We start from the raw sequence: 23,411 nt of genomic DNA, 5'->3' as shown, positions 1-23,411 counted from the left end.
GAAAAGATTGGTAAGGGTGAGAGAGAAAGGTAGGAAGAACCAGAGTCAGTATCAGCCAGTGGTTTCTAGGCAGAAAACTGTAGAGTCTGGAGAAGAAGTAGAGTTGGGACCAACCAGCCTGCTAGGCTACATGGGAGGCACCAGCGAAGATGTTCCAAAAGATTTTTGTCCTGTGCCATGAATAAAACCTCCTCTTAGCTTTATTTTACCCTACAATCAAATTTTAAATTTGCTTTAAAAAGAAAACCAGTAGCAATCAACTACATATTATACTTATTTTACATATTTAAGCAAGTATGCTAAAGTCTAAGAAGTCCTGATAAAGCAACACTCAAATATTTTTAAGCCAGAAGTTCCAGAATTAGTTGGTCACCCCTCTCTGCACACAACCCTTCATTTTTGGCCCCTGTGATCATTATCTTCTAAGCCTACTATATGGAACACTCTTTGGAAGTACTTCCTCAGATTTACAGTCAATTTAATGTGTGCTTTGGTTCAAACCCTTTCTTAAACTTATTGCCAAGGTTCTGTCTGGTCTTCGCCTCTCCTGATCTGCAGACCTTCCAAGTTTTACTTACAAGTCAATCTTTCTTTTCTGTCTTCCCCCCCCCATCTTTCCTCTGATACCATTTTTTTTTTTCAGAACAACTCAGCAAAGTAAAATTCTGAGTTATTGTTGCACATTGTTTCATACATCAAACAGACCAATTACCTAATAATGTAATTAAACAGCAACTTAATAGACAAAAAAGAAAAAGAAAAAGAAACCTTTAATCACTGGCTTTTTTAATCATGCCACACAAACCAACTAATTATAGCACAGCTAAGTACATACACAAAAAAATGTTACTAGAATGCTTGGAATGTATTGGGTTTTTTTGAGGGGCGCCAGGGTATCTCCATTAGTTAAGTATTGGACTCTTGATTTCAGCTCAGGTCTGATCTTGTGGTATGTGACATAGAGTCCCAAGTAGGGCTCTGCACTGACAGCATGAAACCTGCTTGGGATTCTCTCTCCCTCCCTCTCCTCTTCTCTCTCTCAAAATAAATAAATAAACTTTCTTAAAAAATTCTTTTTTTTTTAAGAAATTGTTTTGTCATTTTTACTTTATTCTTTTTTTTTAGTTTTTCTTTTTTTTTTTTTCCTTCTTCTCTTCTTTGAGATTATAATGAACACGGTCACACCACAAGTAAAATCAGAAGTAGGGCAGAGAACTGGGAATCCTGGTTTGGTCATCCAAGATCATTAAAAATGGTTGACCCCCAACAATATGTACAAAAGTAAAATAAAAATACAACCAAATTTTCCTTTTGAAAATATTTTTAAGAAAAAAAAGCAGGGCGTTGGAAGTTTTGATTGTTTTCCTCCCCTGGTGCAAACTCACTGTGGCTTCGGTTGGCCGGAGAGCGTGTGTCAAGGAGGCGCTGCGCACATTGGGCTGGGGTCCCAACTCCCCACTGGAAAGTGACCACATTTAGATTCTGAGACGCGAGGTGGAGGGTGAATAGGTCACAGGGGAGGCCTTTTGGTTGTTAAGCTTAAATTTTTCTTTTCACATGTTCCTGGGTCTTCTGTTTCTTGGCAGCGACATATTCATCTTCTTCAGATGCCCTGGTGCTCATAGCTGCCTCAGCCCCTCCTCTTCGTTTCCATCCTCTTCCTCAGCATCACCTTCCTCCTCTTCCTCTTCCTCCCCACCTCTTTCTCTTCTTCATGTACCTCATTTTTGGACTCTTGCTCCTCATTTTCCTCATTAGCATTCCTACTAGCAGGCACACCCTTCTATTCTCTGCCTTCTGCATAACTTCCTTCCTCTCCTTTCAGTCTTTTCCTCCTTGCACTGCGCATCTGGCCGCCCACACAAACAGACCTCCAGCTGCAGGTACAGCCCGGATTGCTTCAGTTACTGCCCAGGACACCTGTTGCCCAGGTCGGCGTGAGCTTTTTTCCTACATTTTCATATTTTCAGTTATATTTTGAAAAATTGCTGTCAGTACGTACTCCAACTGGATTATTTTTCTGGGGAGTTCTCATTCTGAAATCCTAGGTCTTTTTGGTTTTGTGAAAAAGGGTTGCTTTATAGAAGAGAAGTGAAGCTGGAAGAGAATGTTCTCTGGGACTAATATTCCTAAGGGAGAATGGGAAGGCTTCTTCCTTTAATAGAATACAAAATATTCTATTACAACCAGATTTATAACCCAATTAATGGTGGGAGTGCTCTGCCCTAATTCACTTTGGAAATTATGGTACTATGTCATTCAAGAAGCTGGAATAACATTTGAGGACTTTATGGCCTCAGCTCATGTAGACAGATGACTTGATCACAGTATTTGGTGACAAAGAGTCATAGTCACAGGAATAGTTTAGGGTGATTGGTATTCTGCAAGCTGAAATTACCTGGATATTTCAGTTAGGTCCTTTCTTACAAGAATCTGTGGAAAGATATAATAATGGGAAGAATACATATCATGGACATATTTTTCTAAATTAGAAAAGGCCAGCAAACTGCCTCTAAAGAATTCCTTAACAACAACAATGACAATGACAACAACAAAACTGCATTTTCCTAACTGAACCATAACGGCCTGAGAACAGGAACCATATTTGATATGGCTTTGCATCCACTGAATTACCCAATTCAAGAAACAGTAAATCTTGAAATACATAATTCCTGAAGAATGAAGATGAGTTTTCAAAAGTGAAGATGGATCAGCCGAGTTAATATGTACCTAATGGCCACAGAACCACAAGACACATATCAGGCAAAAAGTGTACTAAAGAAAAAATTGATCAAGATCCTCAAGGACAGGAAAGTGAAAAAGCATTTTTAAAAGCCTTTGGATTTTTTAAAAAATAGTTTATTGTCAAATTGATTTCCATACAACACCCAGTGCTCTTCCCCACAAGTGCCCTCCTCCATCACCACCACCTCTTCCCCCTTCAACCCTCGGTTTATTTTCAGTATTCAATAGTCTCTCAGGTTTTGCGTCCCTCTCTCTCTCCCCAACTCTCTTTCCCTCTTCCTCTCCCCCTGGTCCTTCATTAGGTTTCTCCTGTTCTCCTGTTAGACCTATGAGTGCAAACATATGGTATCTGTCCTTCTCTGCCTGACTTATTTGGCTTAACATGACACCCTCAGGGTCCATCCACTTTGCTATAAATGGCCATATTTCATTCTTGGATTTGAACAAAAAAAGAAGAATAGTGACTTCGGTAAAAATAGCTGAGGTGGAGTTGAGAAGTATAAAATATATGTTATGGGTGGGATCAGGATAACATAAAAGGGAGAAAATAGATGATTATTCAAGAATTTTTATAATAAAAAGAAAAATAGAATGATAGGGATAATAAAATGAGATTACTTAAAAAGATATAGAGAAGTTAAGCATGCCAACAGAATTTGAATTCTTGGTGCTTATTGGAAGAGGAGAGAAAATTGAAGAGAAGAGTTCGAAATTAGCATAAGGAAAACCTTGATCTTTAGAGATACAGATAAAATTCAGAGTTTACTGAAGCTTAAATTTAGTGGCAGGTAGCGGTCTGGTCTGTCTTTCTCTGAAATTTGATAAGGAGAAAGGTGTGGATATCATTTGGAGTGGAAATTTGTGATGCTTGGTCATTCTAATAAACTTTAATCTAAAAACAACATTGACAATCACACTGCATTTTGAGGTAATTAAAACCAGGCATTGCCACAAAATTCCTTTTCCATTATCCTATTATATAATTGACTTTTCCCTTAACTTAGCTTGAAATTCCTAACATTAGAATCATTTTTTTCAAATTAGACACAAAAAAAACACAACTAGAGAAATATTTTGAAGGCATAATTTATAAGGCACGTAATTTAGAAAGAAGGGCACACTAAGTTTCTGATTTTTCTCCCAACATATTCATTCAAGATATCATTTATTTTATCTGCTAATATTTATATGTTAATCACACTCTTTTTCCAAAGAAAATTTATTTTGGATGAAGTTGATGTTGAAATCCAAAATGAAAGCTGCATAAGAAGAGATGTGAGTTGAGATCTTTGAGTTATTGACCAATTAAGCGTGGTTGAAGCGGAGATGCCATCAGAACTGAATAAAAGATGATGGTATAAGAAGAGGATCCCTATTAGTTTCAGTGAAAGTCATCTCGACAAGCTTGTATCTATAAACAGTTTAATTTTACATTTCTGTGACATATTCTGGGAATGGTGCCGGGCAAGCCTTTTCCTTGCCATCAAACACCAGAGCTTGGTGACACCACAGTATTTCTGTACTCAGTTTAAACTAAGAGTCTGACTGTTCTTCTCTCTTCTAAAATAGTACGTTTGTGCCTGAACAGAAATAGAAGTTCTTCAAGAAATTTTAGGAATCAATGCAAAATAAAGGGAAAAATAATCAATAATTTTAGAAAACATTGCATAATTACATATTCCAGTATCATTTATATTTTTAATATTTATACTAGAAATTTATTACACAATATTTTACTCTAGTAAGATTACTTTGGTATACTCATTTACTAATCATTGCTTGAGGTATTAAAATACTACTTTGATTAATTTCCATATGTAAGTTAATAAAGCCATTAATATTTCTGATTAATACACAAAAGTTTGGAGAAACATTTGCTGTATAAGTTGGCTGATTAGTCTTTGGTTAATTTTATAGAATTAGTCTTTGGATATTTTATAACAGTCAGGATAAAAGAATTTCTTAGAAATTTATTTCTTATAATTAAATATAAGACATTCACAAAAGTTTATTAAATATTAATGATTTTGAATTTTTATTGTTTTCATTAGTAAGATTCTAAACCTTTATTGTATCCTGATGAAATATAACTTATAATATTAAGGAAAATATCATCAATAACTAGTTCATTCTAAATAATTATTGCATTCTAAATAATTAAGGTATTTAGTTTTAAGGGGATATTTGCCAAAGTTTAAATTATAGACACTTCTTTACTTCTTAAAAAGTTTTTTTTAAACATTTATTCATTTTTGAGAGACAGAGAGAGACAGAGCATGAGCGGGTGAGGGGCAGAGAGAGAGAGAGAGAGAGAGAGAAAGAGACAGAATCCGAAGCAGGCTCCAGGCTCTGAGCTGTCAGCACAGAGCCTGATGCAGGGCTCACACTCAGAGACCATGAGATCATGACCTGAGCCAAAGTCGGACGCTTAACTGACTGAGCCACCCAGGTGCCCTGACACTTTTTTTTTTTTCTTAGAGAGAGAGTACCAGTGTGGTAGGGCAGAGGAAGAGGGAGAGAGGATCTTAAACAGGCTTCACGCCTAGTGCAGAGACCAATACGCAGCTCAACCTCACAACCGTAAGATCGTGACCTGAGCCAAAATCAGGAGTTGAACGCTTAACCTACTGAACTACCCAGAGGCCCCTAGACACATGCTATTTATTTATTTTTTTAATTTTAATACGTGGTACTTGAATTTGAAATGTATCACTTGACCTAAAGATTAACAATTTTTCTCCAACTTAAGTGAAACATAGACTTGAGACATGAATGTATGAATATCTATCATTTTGCCCTGTAGTCTCCTCACAGTGGGCCTTAGTTTCCCACCCAGCTCCGAACTAACCTCAGTGGCTAGACCCTTTCTTGCAGGCCTTCCACAGCGGGCAGCATCTAGCTTGGTGTGATGCCCGGTGTGCTCAGCTAACCAGTGGACATCTTCATTTTTAAAGTGACCACAAATACAATGTCTAAAATTCAACTGATTATCTTCCTCCTGGAAATGCAAATAAATCTTGGCACTGCTTAAATTCCTAACAAAAAAATTTCAATATATATTTTTAAATCCTGCTGTTTTGTACAGGTAGCTTGGAAGTAGCACTCATGTGCAAAGACGGACGAGTAACTACGGCCTGGCAGGAGATGGGAAGGAAATGAAACCTTACTCCCAAAAGGGCTGGGATTGCATAGGCAGGTCTATCTGGGGAAAGGAAGGAATACCACAGTTTTCAGACAAATATTACAACTAAAGCTTTGTTTTTAAAAAGACCAGCAACTGAATCCATAAAAGTTGCTAAAAGCACTGTTTCCATGGTAAGAAAAAAATATATATAAATAATCTCCCCATGGAAAGAGATTCAAAATAAGTAGCCAAAAGTTAATAAAATACTACATTTCTATTTTCATAGTATTTAGTGTCAGGAAAGTCCCCGACTGTCACAATTAAGGATTATCTATTTTTTAAATTGTCATTTAATAGCAAAGAAATGCCTTTTGTGGGTTTCTTGGTTTTAAGAAGATACCTTATAACCAATCCTTCTTCAGAAACACCCTCAGATCCCGAGCCATGTAAATGTTCTAACAGAGTATCCTTTCAAAATAAAGACACAAATATTTATAGCTTATTCCAACATAGACACCCAGATGACAAATAGAACTGCCGAGCTTTATCTGATATTTTTTCATCCAATGCAAGGATGTAAGCACATGAATTACTTTGTTTTTCAGAAAACTCAAAATAATTTCCCTGTATTAAAAGGAATCCATATTTGATCTTGTAAAGAAACACAAACTCTACTACCTAATTACTTAAGTCATGCAAGGACTTAGAGATCCTTTCATCCAAAGTCTAGAGGGCTAGCAGTGTCTGAATCACCTGAGAGTTTATTATAAATGCAGAATCTTGGTTCCAAATGGAAAAGTCTGAATTAGAATTTGCATTTTAACAAGATCCTCTGGTGATCTCAATGAACCTTAAGTGTGAGAAGCCATGGTGTAGATCATACTGGTAGGAGGGAAAAAAAAACCTGGCTGGGCTAATTTTTAAAAATTTGCTTAGGTAAGTGGATTTTAAACACAATTGCTGGAAAAGAGTCATTTCTTAAAGATGCGTCATTTAATTCTGGCTTAAGTGTTATTACTTAACTGCTTTCTCAATTTTACCATAGTATGTAGCTTGTAAAATTGTTCCTATATTATTTGGCTTTCACTTTTTTTCATATTTGGGGTTGGAAAAATTATCCAAAAATTATCTTTCAAGCATTTCTACATTATATTGTGCTCAAGTTTTATGATATAAGAACTGTGAAGAACATTCAGAATCTTATATAAAAGTGGTCTTAAATTTACCATTTTCCTTCAGTAATTGTGTAAGACAGTTGCACAACTGGATTACTGTGGAAAGGCACGAACTGGGAGAAATATGGGTTCTTTCCTCCCTCATATTTTTATTATGTTCCGTCTGACCCTCACCCTGCAGCCTCCACCCTGATGCTTATATGTAATTCCACAAAAACAATTAAATATTGTTGTTGTTCTATGTTAACACATTTTTTTTCTAGTCACAGAAGTGGAGTTATGTATGAGTGGGAGACCAAATAAATGTTCACTTTAAACCCTTTTCCTAGCCTCAATGCACAGTACAGCAATTTCCCACTCTTTGATCAATTCTGTGTAATCCCAAGAAAAAATTGCTTTCTCAGCTTTGGATATCCTGACTCTAAAATCTCTCCAGTCTCTTGCCAGATCTAAACTGGAGTCCGTTTTGAGTGTGAGTGACATGAGTGAGAGGTGACTAATCTCTGCCACCCATCATTTTGAAGGTTGCAAAATTAACACACTTTCTCTTTGTCAGTGTCGATGGAAAGAATGAGAAAGTCACAGAAACATACCTTAGCTCACTATAAAGTTTGTTAATTATGCTCACCTCTCGTTTCTATTTGTAAAGACATTTGATCGCCATTTCTGTTCAAAGCAGTCCCAGTTTTCATTAGTGAGTTTTGCAGCTGCTTGGAGTTTCTGGCAGGCAACACAGTTTAAGGCTGTGTAAGTCTAAAATGTTTTCCCTAACGTTTCAGTTCATATTGAAAACAGACACACACTCTTGAATGTTTAAAGCAGAATTGTTTCTGGTCAAATTTTCAGTGTCAACACAAAATACTGCAGAAGAAATTACATCTTAGTTTTTTTCCTTTCTTTTTTTTTTTTTTTTTTTGAGGATTTCAAAAATTAAGAGAAAAAAACAGAGAAAGAAAGACATGGAAAAAATAAGCAGGAGAGAAGAAAAAAAAGAAAACCCATTACATATTTTAAGCTATGTTTGCATCGATCAATCTTAAGAAAATAATAATCCACTGCATTTTCCTAAAAAAAAAAGCTAATAGAACATTTAAAAAGCTTTGCTTCTCAGAATATGAAACAAAAACTTGTGTAGAGACAAGTTAATCCTTATATATCATAATCTACTTTCTAGGGTTTAAGCGATTACTCAAAAAATATCATTTCAATTACTTTCTTCTCAAGAAAAAGTGGAGTGAATTGACAAATAAATACTGCAAAAGAAATTGATCTTGAAACTATGTCACTATTCCTTACATTACTGTATATAAATAAATTACAATGGGAACTAATTATAATTAGTTTTTAGACTAATTTTAAGATGTTAAGAGAGTGATTTTTCAGAGGAAGTTATGTTCATATACATCATACTTCTTAATAAAATTACTTTGGCAGAAAGGATTCATTCACTAATTGTTTAAACGTCTGGAAGTATGTATTCATGAAACAATAAATAGGACAGAGGAATCTTTACAAACAGGAAAAAAATTGTTACTGAAGACACATACAATTACTAAATATTCTGTATTTGAGATTTTCTTGCACTATTCTCAAAATGATCTGTGTTGGTAGAATTTGACAATAATATATTTCATGATAAAATAATCCCTTTTAAAGAATGTTAGTAATATTCCAAACCATGTAGAAAGGATGTCTCTCATTTGTATTAGAAAACGTAGAATAAAAAAAAAAAATACAGAATCCTCTTTAAGTAGGCACTCGGTCTTTGTAAGTCACAGTTAATTCTTTCTTTTGTTTTGAAAATTTGCTCATTCTAATTCTGTCTAAATTAGAACAATGTAGTAGGCAATTGAGAATACACATTTCTTCTTATTGTTGCCATAAGGCAACAATTTACTTTTCATGACAATGTGATGCATATGAAATGATAAGTCATATCAAGAACTGAGATGGGACAAGTGATACCAGGTAAGCACATGAAAATGGCCAAACTTACATTAGAGGAGGGTGAAGATGATGAAAGACTTTTGATTCTTATTAAAGAGTCATGGTCATATGTACATTGAGATTCCAGGGCTTAATTGTGTGGAAACTGGTCAGGGAGGAGAAACTGGTAAGTAACAAACTATAAAGCTAGGCTCATTAAAAAAAAGTCATACCTAAAAAATAGGGTCATTAAAAATATCATAACTAAAACTTGAAATAAATTAAAAAGTCATACTTTCAGTAAAATGGGAGAAAAGATTTTTTTTTTTCACTAAAATGAGACCAAAAGAAACCCTAACTTCCTCTGTTGTGCTCTGAGTGGAAAACTTAGTCATCGCCATCACCTTCATCATCATCACTTAACACTATGTTCCAAGTTTTGTCACCATGGGCCTGCTCCCTGATGGACCAGGAACACTAATCTATATTATCCCCTCCCACCCATGACCCCTTGAGGGAATCCAAAGAAAGAAATAATATTGAGGTGTTTTTTAGATTTTCAGTGTTAGAAAGAAATGAAAAACAAATTCAGATAGGGAAACTGAAGGACTCCATAAAAATCGTTTTCCTCCTTTTCCTGCTTCCATTTTTCCTAAGACCTGCACCAAACTTTACACATGCCTAAAAGCAAACATTATGCATCCTCCTTAGAAGGAACAGGTGGGGCACCTGAGTGGCACAGTCTGAGCCTCTGACTCTGGCTCAGGTCATGATCTTGTGTTTCTTTGAGTTTGAGCCCCATACGGGCCTCTGTGCTGAACCTGCTTCAGATTCTGTGTCTCCCACTTTCTCTACCTTTCCCCCACTCACACTCTGTCTCTCTCTCTCAAAAGTAAATAAACATTAAAAAAGATGTTTAAGAGAGAAGGAATAGGGAGTTAATGATTTCTTTAAAATAGATAACATCTAAGGAAAGACCAGGTGAGAAAGACTGGACGAAATACATTATAGGCATACTCCATACTACTGATCTGAAACATCTTGACTCCAAGACCCTGGCTCCAAGAAATAACATCTGGGCCCTTGTCTTTGTTCTAAAGGCCCTGGATGCCTGAGAGGACACATATACCAGACTTCATCCTCAATAAAAACACCAGACCTCTACCAAAGACGAGACTCTATCTCCTTTCCTTCATGAGTCTTCTAGACACTCTATCTGTACCTGCATTCTCTCTGTACCTTTAGTAAACTCTGCTTTCAGCTTCAGCTGGCTAACATTGTATTTCTATCTTGTGCACAGACAGGGAATCTTGGATCCTCCAGAGTTCCCTTCTCAGGGTCCTTGGACCCAACCTGCCTGCATCAAAATGATATACAGCCGAAGAGAGAATCAATTACCTATTACCCCAGGATTCAGCACAGAAAAGTAAGGAAACAGGAAACATTAAACAGATATTCTTGTAATAAAGAATGATAAGGTCTACTCTGATACTGTGATGTAATTATAACTGAATATTTGGTCTTTGTTTTTGGTTCCTCGCAAGAGCTCCTCAAAGTTTTATAATTCTCTAAGTGATAGAGGTGATAAGAACATCCTTTGTTATAATATTTGGTCCCAGCTCATGATGTAAAATTTTAAAGACCCTTGAAATCTTTGTGTGAAGAATGTCATTTTGTATGCTAATGAGATGACTGGTTTCTGGGGGTCACCAGATAGCTTCAGGATGGGGAGTGGCCAACAGAAAACCAACTGTGTGATTAGAGGCTGGAATTTTCGGCCTACCCCTGATCTCCAGGAGGGAAGAGAGGCTGGAAACTGAGTTAATCGCCAGTAGCCAGTTATTTAATCAATCATGCCTAAGAGATAAAATCTCCATAAAAATCCTAAATAATGGGGTTTGGAGAGCCTTCAGGTTGGTGAACCCATCCACATGCTAGGAGGGTATTGCACTCCAACTGCGGGGAGACAAAACTCCTGCACTCAGAATCTTTCCAGATCTTACCCTATATACCTCTTCATCTGGTGTTTCTTCTGTGTCCTCTATAATATTCTTTATAATAACCCAGTAAATCTAAATAAATATTTCCTTGAATTTTGTGAGCCACTCCAGCAAATTACCAAACTGTAAGGGAGTGGGAAACCCCAACTTTAGAGCCAACTTGGACGAAAGTGTAAGTACCCTAGAAACCTATTATTTGCAACTGGGATCTGAAATAAGGGCAGTTTTGTGGGACAGAGCCCTAACCTGTGAGTTTGTGCTAACTCCATGTAGTTAGTGTCAAAACTGAATTAGATTATAGAACACACAGTTGGTATCTGGAGCAAATTAGGAATTGGTTGGTGTGGGAAAAATACTCATACCTTTGGTGTCCAAAGTATTCTGAGTAGAAGAGACAGGTTTCTTATCTACATCTCTAGCTGAAGTTACAGAAGAGAAGAGAGAGAAGGACTGATAGACAATATTTGCAAAAATAATGGCTGAAAACTTTACAAAATACAAATTAGCTCCAGAGATAATGAAACATAATATGTCTAAAACAAAAACAAAATAATATTCTGAAAAATAATAACCCAACAGAAATCCACATCTAAGATCATCACAGTGAAACCACAGAATGTCAAAGAGAAAGATGTGAAGAGCAGCCTGGAAATACATGCACAGATCCTGTAAATGAATGAAATTCATATTGCAAGAATTCCACTGGCTTTCTCACCAGTAAAAATGAAATCTAGAACTTCAAAATTCTGTGTGAAAATATTCTCCTAAAACTTTGGGTCCTAGAAAAATAATCCTTCAAGAGTAATTGCAAATTAAAAATAATTTGACATCAACAAAATAAAGAGTTTACCACCAACCAAACCTCAATAAAGAAACCTGTAAATGACCTATTTTAAGGGGAAGGAAAATGATCCCACAAGGAATATCAATAGTGAGAAATAACAAATGTTTAAAAAAAAAACAGGCATGGGTAGATGAAGAATAAATGTAACAAGCTTTGTCTGACTAAAAGACTAATTATGTTTAAGTGGTGTGTTAAGAAAGAAGAGCAAGATAAACTAAAATATGGAAAAACACTATTTTCAGCTGGAATTAGAAGTTGAAGCACTATAAGATCTGTTATTATTTGTGAAGAGAGTATACGAGTATTAAATTTAGTGGTTGACTTTGTAAGTTATGCCTGGCAAAATTTAAGGTTAGGTCTGGAAAAAAAAAAAAGATACAGAGTATATATTTTACAAGTGAATAGAACAATACGGACTTGGAAAAGAAAAAATCATACCAAAACAAGGCAAGGAATAAGAAAGAAAGCACAAAATAAGATCTCAGAAATATATCAAAATACATTGAAAATCACAACAGATTTAAATCTATTAAATATACTATTTTAAAAATTGACATAATATTCAGAAAAAATAATTCAGACACATGCTACCTATGGGAGAAACACCTAAAATATAAGAATATGAAAGATTTGAAAATAAATTGAAGACAAAAATATGTGATTTCAAAAATATTAGAAAAATAATTACAAAAATAAAGCTGGGGAGAGTTGTGTTAGTATCAAATAAAGTAGGCTTTAAGACAAAAGATTATTAAGCAAAAATAAAGTTATCATAAAACATATTTTAATAAAGGAAGAGTTAATTATGGTTTAAAATTTATCAAATTAAAGACCTTTGAAATATTTGAGAAAACCTCAAGGAGAAATGAAAAAAAATCCAGGATTTTAAAGAAGTATTAATGTTATTAGCTTATAATTGCATTTCAATATAGAAAGACTATCTCAGTTTTTCTCACATGTTAATGTTTATATGACAACCAACTAGATAGCATGTTCAAATGAAGATTCTGATAGAGGGGCAAAGGGGTGGGGATTGAGATTTGAAAGTTCTAACAAGGTCCACACTGATGCTGATGTTGTTTGTTGGTGGTGGAGCAAGGAGAGAGAGGAGAAATCCTCTAAGTAGTTTCAAGGAGTCCACTTAATTATTGGTTTTGTATCAATACATAGATTTATGGAGGCTGGAATGCTTGGCTGATTGTGTCTTGAAGGAGCATAATTGGTGACAAACAGATTGGGGAGAGGTGTGTGATAGACCTATGAGAGTGAACATAAGTCGTGTTAAGTAAATGCCCCCCAAAATCATTCACTGCAGAAGAGGCATTTAACAACCAGGTGGAAAATAAAATTTATCTGGCAGATATCAGCAAATCTCTGTTCCTGACCGTCCTAGAGTTTGCACAGTGGGTCTATGAGTAGAGTGTATGTAGAGATGGAGGCTATGCATGGACCCAGCCACATAGGTTCTCTCTCAGTGAGGCCAGTATGACTCTTGCCACTTCAGTCAGAATAACTAAACAGCCAGTAACAAAATGGATGTTGAGCCCTTGATATGGAGCCATCCTACGAGGCTAAGTAGTTCCATAGCAACAGGTGAAATGCCTGGGATCCTCTTCTATCCTGGCAGTGCAGACTCAGGAGAATTGCTATTTACTCCAGATACGGATCTTCTTTCTCTGCCTGTAGTTCTTCTGCCAACGGTACCATCTAACAGTTTAGGAAAAGCCTGATTTATTGACAGGTGATTGATCATTCATAACATCACCTCAATGGAAAGATATATTTTTTGATAAAACAGATGCAGCAGTGGGTACATAATGAAAGACCAAAGACCAAAAACCTTACATATTTCAATGGCCTATTAAAGGTCCAGTTACAACAAAGACTGACAAACATCTTTTCTAAAGGGTCACATAGTAAATATTTTAGGCTTCACTTGACACAGGGTTAATGTTACACCTACTGATTACCATAAGAAACGATGATTTCTTCAGATGAAAAGGACACTGAAACGTATCACGTTACTATCATTGTCAATGAAAACAGAGAATATGTAACTTCAGCAGCTAAGGTTTGATCAAGGGAAGACAATAAAGGGCTCAAACTTGTTTGGGGTGAAAGTCTAGGTCACCCCCAGAAATGTAACCTAAATTTTGGCTAACAAAAGGAATATCTAGAATATTGGAGAGAAATTATGAATGTCAATTGTGGTCATGTAAACAGTTGCAGTCACAGAAACTAGAGCCTGTTAAACTAACCTTCATGTATTCTGTATTTTTGACAATTACAGGCTGTTCCCATGAATCTCCAGCAGTAGCAAAAATGTTATTTAAGTCATAAGTGAATTTAACTGATGCAAAAGGTGGACTTCATCAGAGGTTTTTTTTATTCCAATGACCCCTCTCACTCCAGTTCTGGTTGTGGTGGATAGTTCTGCATGTGTATTAATACTCTCTGTAGGAAAAGTGACCCACTTAAAAACCTTGTTACATCGTTCAATTTTCTGCCTGAGACACCGCCAATGTGGTGGCCATTGGTGGAGACTCATGCAGAATATGTTTATTACAAGAGCTGGGGAAAGCGGAAGGGTTAGTACTACAGGTGATCCTTGGTTAAGGGCACAGAAGCTGATAGATGTGTCCCACCTGCCATCCTTTGGAAAGCTATTTCTCATAGGCTTTCTGTATAGTTCCAGGATGTTTAGGCAGAACTGTACACCCTATAATCCATGGTGGCGATTTGGATAGTTTACACTTATGTTGACATTCCTACCAAACCTGCATCAGTCTCCCTGATTCTTCGTTCCAGCTGTTGGGGCCATCTCCAAAACAAACTACCTGAATAAACATTGTGCCTCAGCCTCTAGTGAGTGAAAAACTAAGTTAAGAAAAGCAATCAAATAAAAAAAGTCTCTAGTTTAATATAAAAGAGTTTAAAAAGAAAATGAGAAAAGACATGAAGAAATTTATAACATTAAATTGGAAAACTCATAAGACATTCATTTTTTAAAAAAACATTGAAATAAGAAGAAATTGACCTCCTGACTAGTTATACAGCTGTCAAAGGATTGACTTAATCATTAATTTAAAATTCTTGCATGGGAGAAAAACAAAAGCAAAACAGAAGCAGCCTGTCTGAGTCTGTCAAAATATTAAGAATATTTTTCAAGGGTCTGTCAAAATATTGAAGTAGAAAGAAAACAAAAAGAAATGCCATGCTTCTCAAATTTGTTAAGCAAGTTGGTAAAACCCTGATACCAAAAATGCCATGTTCTCTTAACCAACTTTTTTTAACCAGGTACTTTGATTAGCAATATGACTTTCCATACCAGTGTATTAAAGGAGAAAAAGAAACCATGTGCTTATTCCACACATTCACTAAATGCATGGATAAATGTCAACACCTGTTATCATAGAAAGTTGATATAAAACTATAAATAAAAGAAGAACTTCTTAAACTTACAAAGGATAATTACTGAACACCTAAAGCAAACAATGATGAGACATTTTAAATATCATCTTTAAGGTCAGAAATATATGTGTCCAATACCTTCATTTTATTTAACATAGTACTTTAGGTCTTAGCTAACATAATAATGGGCACAAAAAAGGTATAAAATAAGTTTGCATCTCCTGTTACCTGGCAAATGATACACTATTTTTCAAAATCAGACATTTTATTTTTGCAATTGTCTGTGCAAGCATGTGTGTCTGTGTGTATATAATTGATAGAAAAGGATAGTGAGTGAAAGAGGAAAATAAGATGTGGAAGAAAGGCTTGAATGAGATGAAAGTATTCAAGGAAGAGTGCTATGTGTGAAAAACGGTGTTTTCCCGTCTCTACCTTACGCCACCTCTAGATAGCACATCTCTCGGATGCCCTTAGGGATGAAGTTCTAGATACAAATTACATTCCCTTGTGTAAAACTCAGCAGATGAGAGTGACACCAAGGCTGTCTGTGGCAGCCAGGTCAGAGAGCTAGGGCTCTGAGGCAGTGGCCACGTGGCTATTGTCGTCCCCAAGGTGTGACGCGTGGGGCACAGCTGTGGTCGTGGCAATTGCAGATAGGGTGTTGTGGCCTTTCACTCAAAAGCCCAGTGGTTATCTCAGTTTCTGACCCTTGAATGTACCTGTGTATACTTACTTCCCTTGATGTGTCTAGAATGCATATCCCCTTCCTGTGCTAATTCCCGGCTGATTTAGGGAGGGGGTGGTATGTTGCTGCTTGTTTAATTTCTCTTCGTGTTATCCAGTCATGGCTCATTGACTTTCCCACTGAAATAGGAGATCTATTTTCAACTGAAGATGGTCTTTTTCATATTGGAGAAGGCGTCCGCTATTGCTGCCGTCTACCCCTCTGCAGCTTCCTAAAATCATAACCTTGCTGTTCTTGTTTAAGTTCCATTAAATACAAAGCCCAATTTAGGTAAAAAGGAAAGCAGTCATATCTCAGGCATCGAGTCATCTCTTGGTTTGGTGATATGCCAGACTTCAGCACGGGTCTGCCAACTATTCATCTCTCTGTGTGCCACGACTAATGCATTTGCCAAACATTCCAGGTGTCAATGCTTTACTTATGCTTTGTTGGAAAGGATAAAAAGAAATGCACTAGGAAATATTGCCAATTAAGAAAAATAGCTTTTTTTTTTAATGGGGACATATTATTTTCTCCTTAAATTCCATTGGGTACTTAGCTTTCAGATTTTCATATGTTTTACAGATTCAAAGATGATTTTCCAGTTTGGCATGCGCATAGTTTGGCCACATTTAAATATGTGCATAAGAAAATATATTTACTGGACAGATCAATCTTGGTTTCTGCCATATCGTCATTCCTTTGTAAGAAACTGCTCCATCCCTAACAGGGGCTGAGTAAAGCCACAGAATGGCTCTGTTCAGTACTTCATAATTCACTCCAAAAGCCAAACATGGTAGGTCCTCTGTGGCACCGAACTCAATGCCAGATAACACAGAAGATGGACAGGGGTCTATAAGCTGTCTGATACTGAAAATTCTACCCAGACAAGGATTGTGATGATTAGCTTGGCCAATCAGATATTCCTTCTCAGAAATTTGGACTAATCCCAATGCATTAGCAGTTAGAAAAGTGAGATCTATAAATCAAAGCAGAGAAAATTGAAGAATTATGCTCATTGATTTTTTTCTCAGCTTTGAGTGTATGATTTGAGAATGGCTCTTAAAACCACTTGAACAATATAGATTACCAAAGAATCAGATGCTGAATATAGTAGACATTTAAAAAACAGCATTTCATTTGAAACAGTCCTTGGATATGGCTTTTGTATTCAGGATTCCAAAAACCCCCTATGATTTGGTTTACAATAGTCATTGTTCAATTTAAATTGTTTCAATAGATTGGCACAAGATCTTATTTCATATTCTGAATCAGTCATACTTTCTCCATTACTTATCTAGATGGTGCATAATAATATAGCATCATATGTATAAAATTGATTAAGCTATGTGTATGCGCTGATATTAGATGTGGTTTGGACATATTTAAATATTTGACATAAAATGTATATACGATGTGTATATACATATACACAAGAAATGAAGCTGGTTGCATTGCTTTTGATTGTGCTATATCTTCATGTTATGCTCATATTCTTAGAATAGTACAAGATATGTACCCTATATATCTCACATTCAAATTAATTATAGGTTATGACATGATTACCAATCAAATGGAATAGATTTTATTCAAGTACATACAGTACTTCCTTTCTCTGAGAAGTTTAAGTTTGCCTATTCATTTAAGCACGTACAACAAAGAGCCTTGTGGAAGCCACGGGATTCCAGCCTAGGCTGCCAGATCAGCTTAACTGACTCTGGAAGGAAATGGAGTGACAGTTGTCCAAGCTAGATCACACTTACATTCTCATCAAACCCGTTAATCTTGTTCAACCAACTGTTATTGTGAAGAGTAAAAAGGATCCTACCTTCTGGAAGCTTGCAGTATGGTTTGGAAAACAAACAAACAAACAAACAAAAAAACATGTATAAGGACATATAATGTAAACAGGCTACAATAAGAATTACAATAGAATTACAGACAAATTACAAAAGCAGAACAAGGGAAGGAAAGATTATTTTTGACTGGCAATATATGCCAAAGGCTTGGAAAACATGTGACTTCAGTTTGACTCTAAAGGATATGGGAGGACTTTATTGTTTTAAACTTTGCAAGCAGATTATGTGTTTTAATTCTGCTGACAAACACTATTCTAGTTTCCACTTAACTCATTTCTGGTTGGCCTCTCCCCTACAAACTTCATGTGTTCATAGATAATCCAAAATTTTACAGCATATCAGTTTTGTCTCCAATTTCTCTCATTACACAGAAGCCTTCTTCATTTGATAATTAGTTTGTAATGTCCACAAAAAATGTTGTAAAATATTTTTACCCTGTTTACTTCATATTTTCATGGTTTGCTTCAAGGTTTTGGTAGAAAACATTATTTGAATTTATCCTGATTCGCTATTAATAAAAAGAACCCCATTAGTTTACGCATAACTTTCATTTTCCACATTGATAGGTTTTTTGATTCACATTTAGTATATACCCTTTATGTAATACACATTTTTGTTATTGTCATTTTTAGTCCAGTACATTGTTATATGAGGCAGGAATTCTATATTAATCACAAGAGAGCCCTTCCTCTGTGTGACAGCCCATGCTTAATTGTGGCCAAAAGGGAAAAGCATAGATGCAAAGCAAAATTTTAGAATATTCCAGTCAGCATACAGTTCTCAATTATTTGGTATTTTAGTCAAAAAAGTTATAGACCTGAATTATTCAGATAATTCCCCAAATGGTGGCATTTTAAAGTAAAGCAAAATATCACACTTCAGAATCTGCAAAACTAGTGTATCACCCCTTGATTAATTTATTATAATATCAACAATATCACTAATTCTTCCAAGATATAATGATGCCATTTAGTGCATTATTGTTGGAGTACACTGGGGACTATTGTAGAATGTTCTTAAACTATATTGAAGTGAGTTTTAAATTCAATTATACTGCGAGTTTTATCATCACAGACAAAATACTAATTTTCTTTAACTGTGGTTTGCAGTCTTGTTACAGAGGGCCAAAGCATTGAGTTGTCCCCCTTGGGCATCTTAGCTTTATTATGTCTTTATGGTCTTTCTCTCCAGTCCTATTTTTTTATTATTATTAATACTGTTTAATATATTCTAAATGGTAACCTAGTGGCTTAATAAATTTTATAAACCTCCCTGGGCTCCTCACTGCTACCAGAGAGGAACTGTTTATAGAAGACTAATACTTATTGATGTGTGCTCCAAGTCCAGAAGGCCCCTGACAACATACAAAACTAAAAACATTTCAAACATGAAATAAATGCTTGAACTTAAAAAAAATTCCTTTCCTATTTTTTTGTCAATAATTCAGTGTTATTTGTGCACATTCTTGACATGCATGTTAGTAAACAGCCCTGTGAATCAATTGCACTGGTATAGTTAGATATTTGCTTTTTTGGGAATTTTTGGATATGACTGTGGGCTAACCTTAATTTGTCAGGACTTGAAGTGCTCCTATGATACAGATAAAAACGTAAAATAAATAGGGTTTGGGCCATAATCTGATGAGCAGATAGACTCACTGAAACTCCAAACTATCCTGGCATTATTCCCCCTATTTCTGAGTAGAGTTGAAGTGAACTTCCTCCGCAGAATCCTCATGAACTCCCTCACTGGAGACATTTGTAAGTGAGTCTGCCACCACAGGAACACTCTGAGTCAATGAATAATTAGTGAAGGGGCACCTGGGTGGCTCAGTTGGTTCACTGTCTGACTCTTGATTTCTGCTCAGGTCATGATATCACAGTTCCTGAGATCAAGCCCCATGGTGGGCCCTGAGCTTGGACCGCTTGACTCCTCCCCCACCACCCCTACCCCACCACTCTCTCTTTGCCCCCCCCATAATAAACATTTGAAAAAATTAAATGAAGAACTCAGGCTATGTAGAAAAAGAGAGCATCAAAAAGGAAATAAATTCTATAGTAAAAAAGAAAAAGTATAAAAAGTGATGAATATTTGATATAGCTTTATAACCATATATAAGTTTAAAATAGCATTATATTTATGATACTAAGATATCATTCTACATATTTTTGCAAAAAAATAATGGTGTTGCATTTGCTTTTTTGGACCAAAACAATCCTGGAAAGAAGCTATAAGTTTGATAAAATATAGGTTAAAGCTGAGAAAAAAATTAGTGGTTTTCTATAACCATTATTTTAGAATTTAGAAAACCCCAGAGAGGATATTTGTCTTTTATTGGAATTACAAGTGAAGTTATATAATGTGAAAAATGATAGGAGCCTCAGAGTTCATCTAGACATTTCGAAAGTTTTGAGTGATAGAGGAAAGACTAGAATTGTATCTCCTAAATACCAGGCCAATTTTCTTCCCTCACATCAAAATGCTTTTCTGGGAACAAGCATTAATACGGGTCAGAGACAGGGGTGCCTGGGTGGCTCGGTGTCTTGAGCGTCTGACTCTCGATTTCAACTCCAGCCACGATCTCCAGATTTGTGAGCTCAAGCCTCACATCGTGCTCTATGGTGAGTACAGCCTGACTGGGATTCTCTCCCTCTCTCGCTGCCCCTCTCCCTGTTCATGCTCTTTTTTTCATTCTCAAAATAAACAAATAAACTTTTAAAAAAATGGGCCAGGGGCAAAATTAAATACAGATATAAAAATGAAATACATATATATGTATAGGTATCTGTTCACACATATATACATTATATGGTTGCATATAATAGGAGTTCTACTTAAATAGTGGTTATACATAGATAATACTAAATTGACACCCGGATATCCCCTCATTCCCTCAAATGTCATTAAAGCCACTGTGCATATATGAATGTGTGTACATGAATCAGTGTTAATTGATTGTTAATCGCTGTTAATTGATGTACAGCTCTGTGTGACATGATTCATTGTCACTGAATGTTTATACCACTTTGACTGGAGATACATGATATGAAGCACAGTCGGACTCATTAAGTTGTTACAGAGGCAAATAATGTATTTAATGTGGTCTTAGTACTGCAGTGTCTAAGGCACTTTCTGTAATGTCAGTTTGCTTAACTATAGACCAAAAACAGAATGCTAAATGTTCACTGTAACACAGTCCGAGGGGAAGTGAGGAGGAGAAATGAAAAGGATTCACGTCCAGGGGCATGTCAACATTCAGGTAGATGGCATCGGTTCCCGAGGCTCAGTAAAACCGCCTCAACAAACTGGGAGTATGTCTCGGACACAGGGCTGTGGTTTTGTGTTATATGTTTAGGGGAATTTATATTTTATTTTAATCACTGGGCCCACATTTGATAATCATCCACATATCAAAAGACTAATTGGCATATAATTCTGATTTTTTGTTAAATTGGAGTGATAAATATATATGAGGATGTCAATACAAATACTGAGATATGTTTCTAGGATTAATTATGGTTTTCTGATTTTCCTTGTTTATAGTTGACTTCCTAGCAAAGCAGTTATCACAGTGAATTTACAGTGCAAAGAACCTGAACTTGACAACAGAAGATAATTCTCCAGGCAGTGGTTTCTGCTAGTCATGAAATTTCTTTCAACTGTCAGAACATATTCATGTGAACCAATATTGTAAACTTCTAAGGAAGGAAACAACTTTTGACAGTTTTGCATGACATGTCTCATTTGATTTAACTGACTATATCAGAATAAGCAAGTCACTACCTAATTTTTACGTTTTTTATTGATGTGAAAACCTTCTGATGAAATGTCTAAAATGGCTACATTTATTGAGACTCTCCTGGAAATGAAAAGGCTGATCTTGTAAGATTACACTATTTTCATCAATAGGTGATGATATGTAGAAATAATATTTTCCTTGATAAATTTCTTATAAATCTAACATGCAACATAACAACTTTGTTGTTCCTATGATGTAACTTCTTTCCAGAACATGGAACCCAAATATAACATATATTTAAACCAATTTTATTTTCTATACTTATCCATTTTTTAAAACAACCTTGTTTTTGAAAATAAGAAATGGCATAATTGAAATGCATTGTAAACTTATTTTCTCCTCATGTATTAAAAATCTCAATAATGGTTTTCTGATTTTCATTTTTATTTCTGTTTTGTAATTCTTTAGTGAGAAAATGTCTTTTTCTATATGTAATCTATTGTATTTAAATTTTTAAATATTTATTTATTTTTGAGAGAGAGAAACAGAGCATGAGAAGGGGAGGGACAGAGTGAGAGGGAGACACAGAATCAGAAGCATGCTCCAGGCTCTGAGTTGTCAGCACAGGGTTCGAACTCATGAACCACGAGATCATGTCATGACCTGAGCTGAGTTGGACATTTAACCAACTGAGCCACCCAGGCACCCTTGTACTGTACGTTTTTTAATGTAAATTATAAAACTAAATCAGACCTTATTAGTTTCATTTAATCCATTTTGATAAGTAATGATATTTAGATCAATGATATCCTTCTTTTTGATTCCCTGAAAAGAACTTCAATTGAAGTGCATACATAACAATCAGAAAAAAGGGATCTTCCTATAAGGCAAAACTGAGGTACAGATGGGACTCACTCTTTCTCAGGCAGAGACTCTAAGTTTAGAATGTGCCATGGTCTGGAAAGAGAGAAGACATCAGGAATTTCCTCAAATATTCTAAGAGACCGATCGGTAGGTCAGTCACCACCCAACTCCTCCTCCCAGACCTGCGATTGCAAAGCAACTGACAACAAAATATTTCTCCTAAGCTAATACCAAGCTAAACCAAATTCTTAAAAAATCAACGAAACTCCCACCATTTTGCTTAAAGAAATCCAAGGCACATATCCAGTGTCTTTTGAGGAATCTTTCTTATTTTGACTTGGGACTTGTGATGTGAAGTGATGAAGGGAAACCTACCTGCTTGCTTCCTGCACTTTATTTTGATCTGAAGCTGATCCTATGCCCATAATAGAATTTTCTGTCAGCTTTTCCATCCGAGGGAGGGGATGAGCAGTGGGTTTACAAAAATGAAGCAGAGGAGACACGACCTAAGTAGTGACCTCTAAGGAAAAGGACTTGTGGGAAGAAGGGCAGGATGGGAGATCACGTGACTCTTTTCATTTGTCCTAGGTATGTATTATTTTATAATTGAAATGGTGACTCTCATGGGAAGAAGCACAGAACATAACTCCATTATAAAAACTGAATGAAATTAACCTCACTTCACATCCAGTTTATAATCTGAAACTTGATATTGTAAAAATCTTTGGCTCAAAAACAGCATTTCTGACCTTATAGACCCTTTACATAGATTGCATGTTTTCAGTATTATTTTACTGCCTGGCTATGGTTCTAATACAGAAAATGCTGATATATATTTAGAGCAAATATTTACAGTACTTTAAAAGTAAGTGCATAATTTTCGCATGCAGAATGTGCATAATTATGTGGTAACAACTAGCAGAAAGAAAGTTTCCTGGCAATTAGGAGCCGATAAAAATAACAGTAGTACAGTCAGCTTACCTTTGCCAACAGGCTATTT

This window comes from Suricata suricatta, chromosome 1 (genome assembly GCF_006229205.1).
Source record: "Suricata suricatta isolate VVHF042 chromosome 1, meerkat_22Aug2017_6uvM2_HiC, whole genome shotgun sequence".
Classification (NCBI taxonomy): domain Eukaryota; kingdom Metazoa; phylum Chordata; class Mammalia; order Carnivora; family Herpestidae; genus Suricata; species Suricata suricatta.
Note: the sequence above shows the minus strand (reverse complement) of the source record.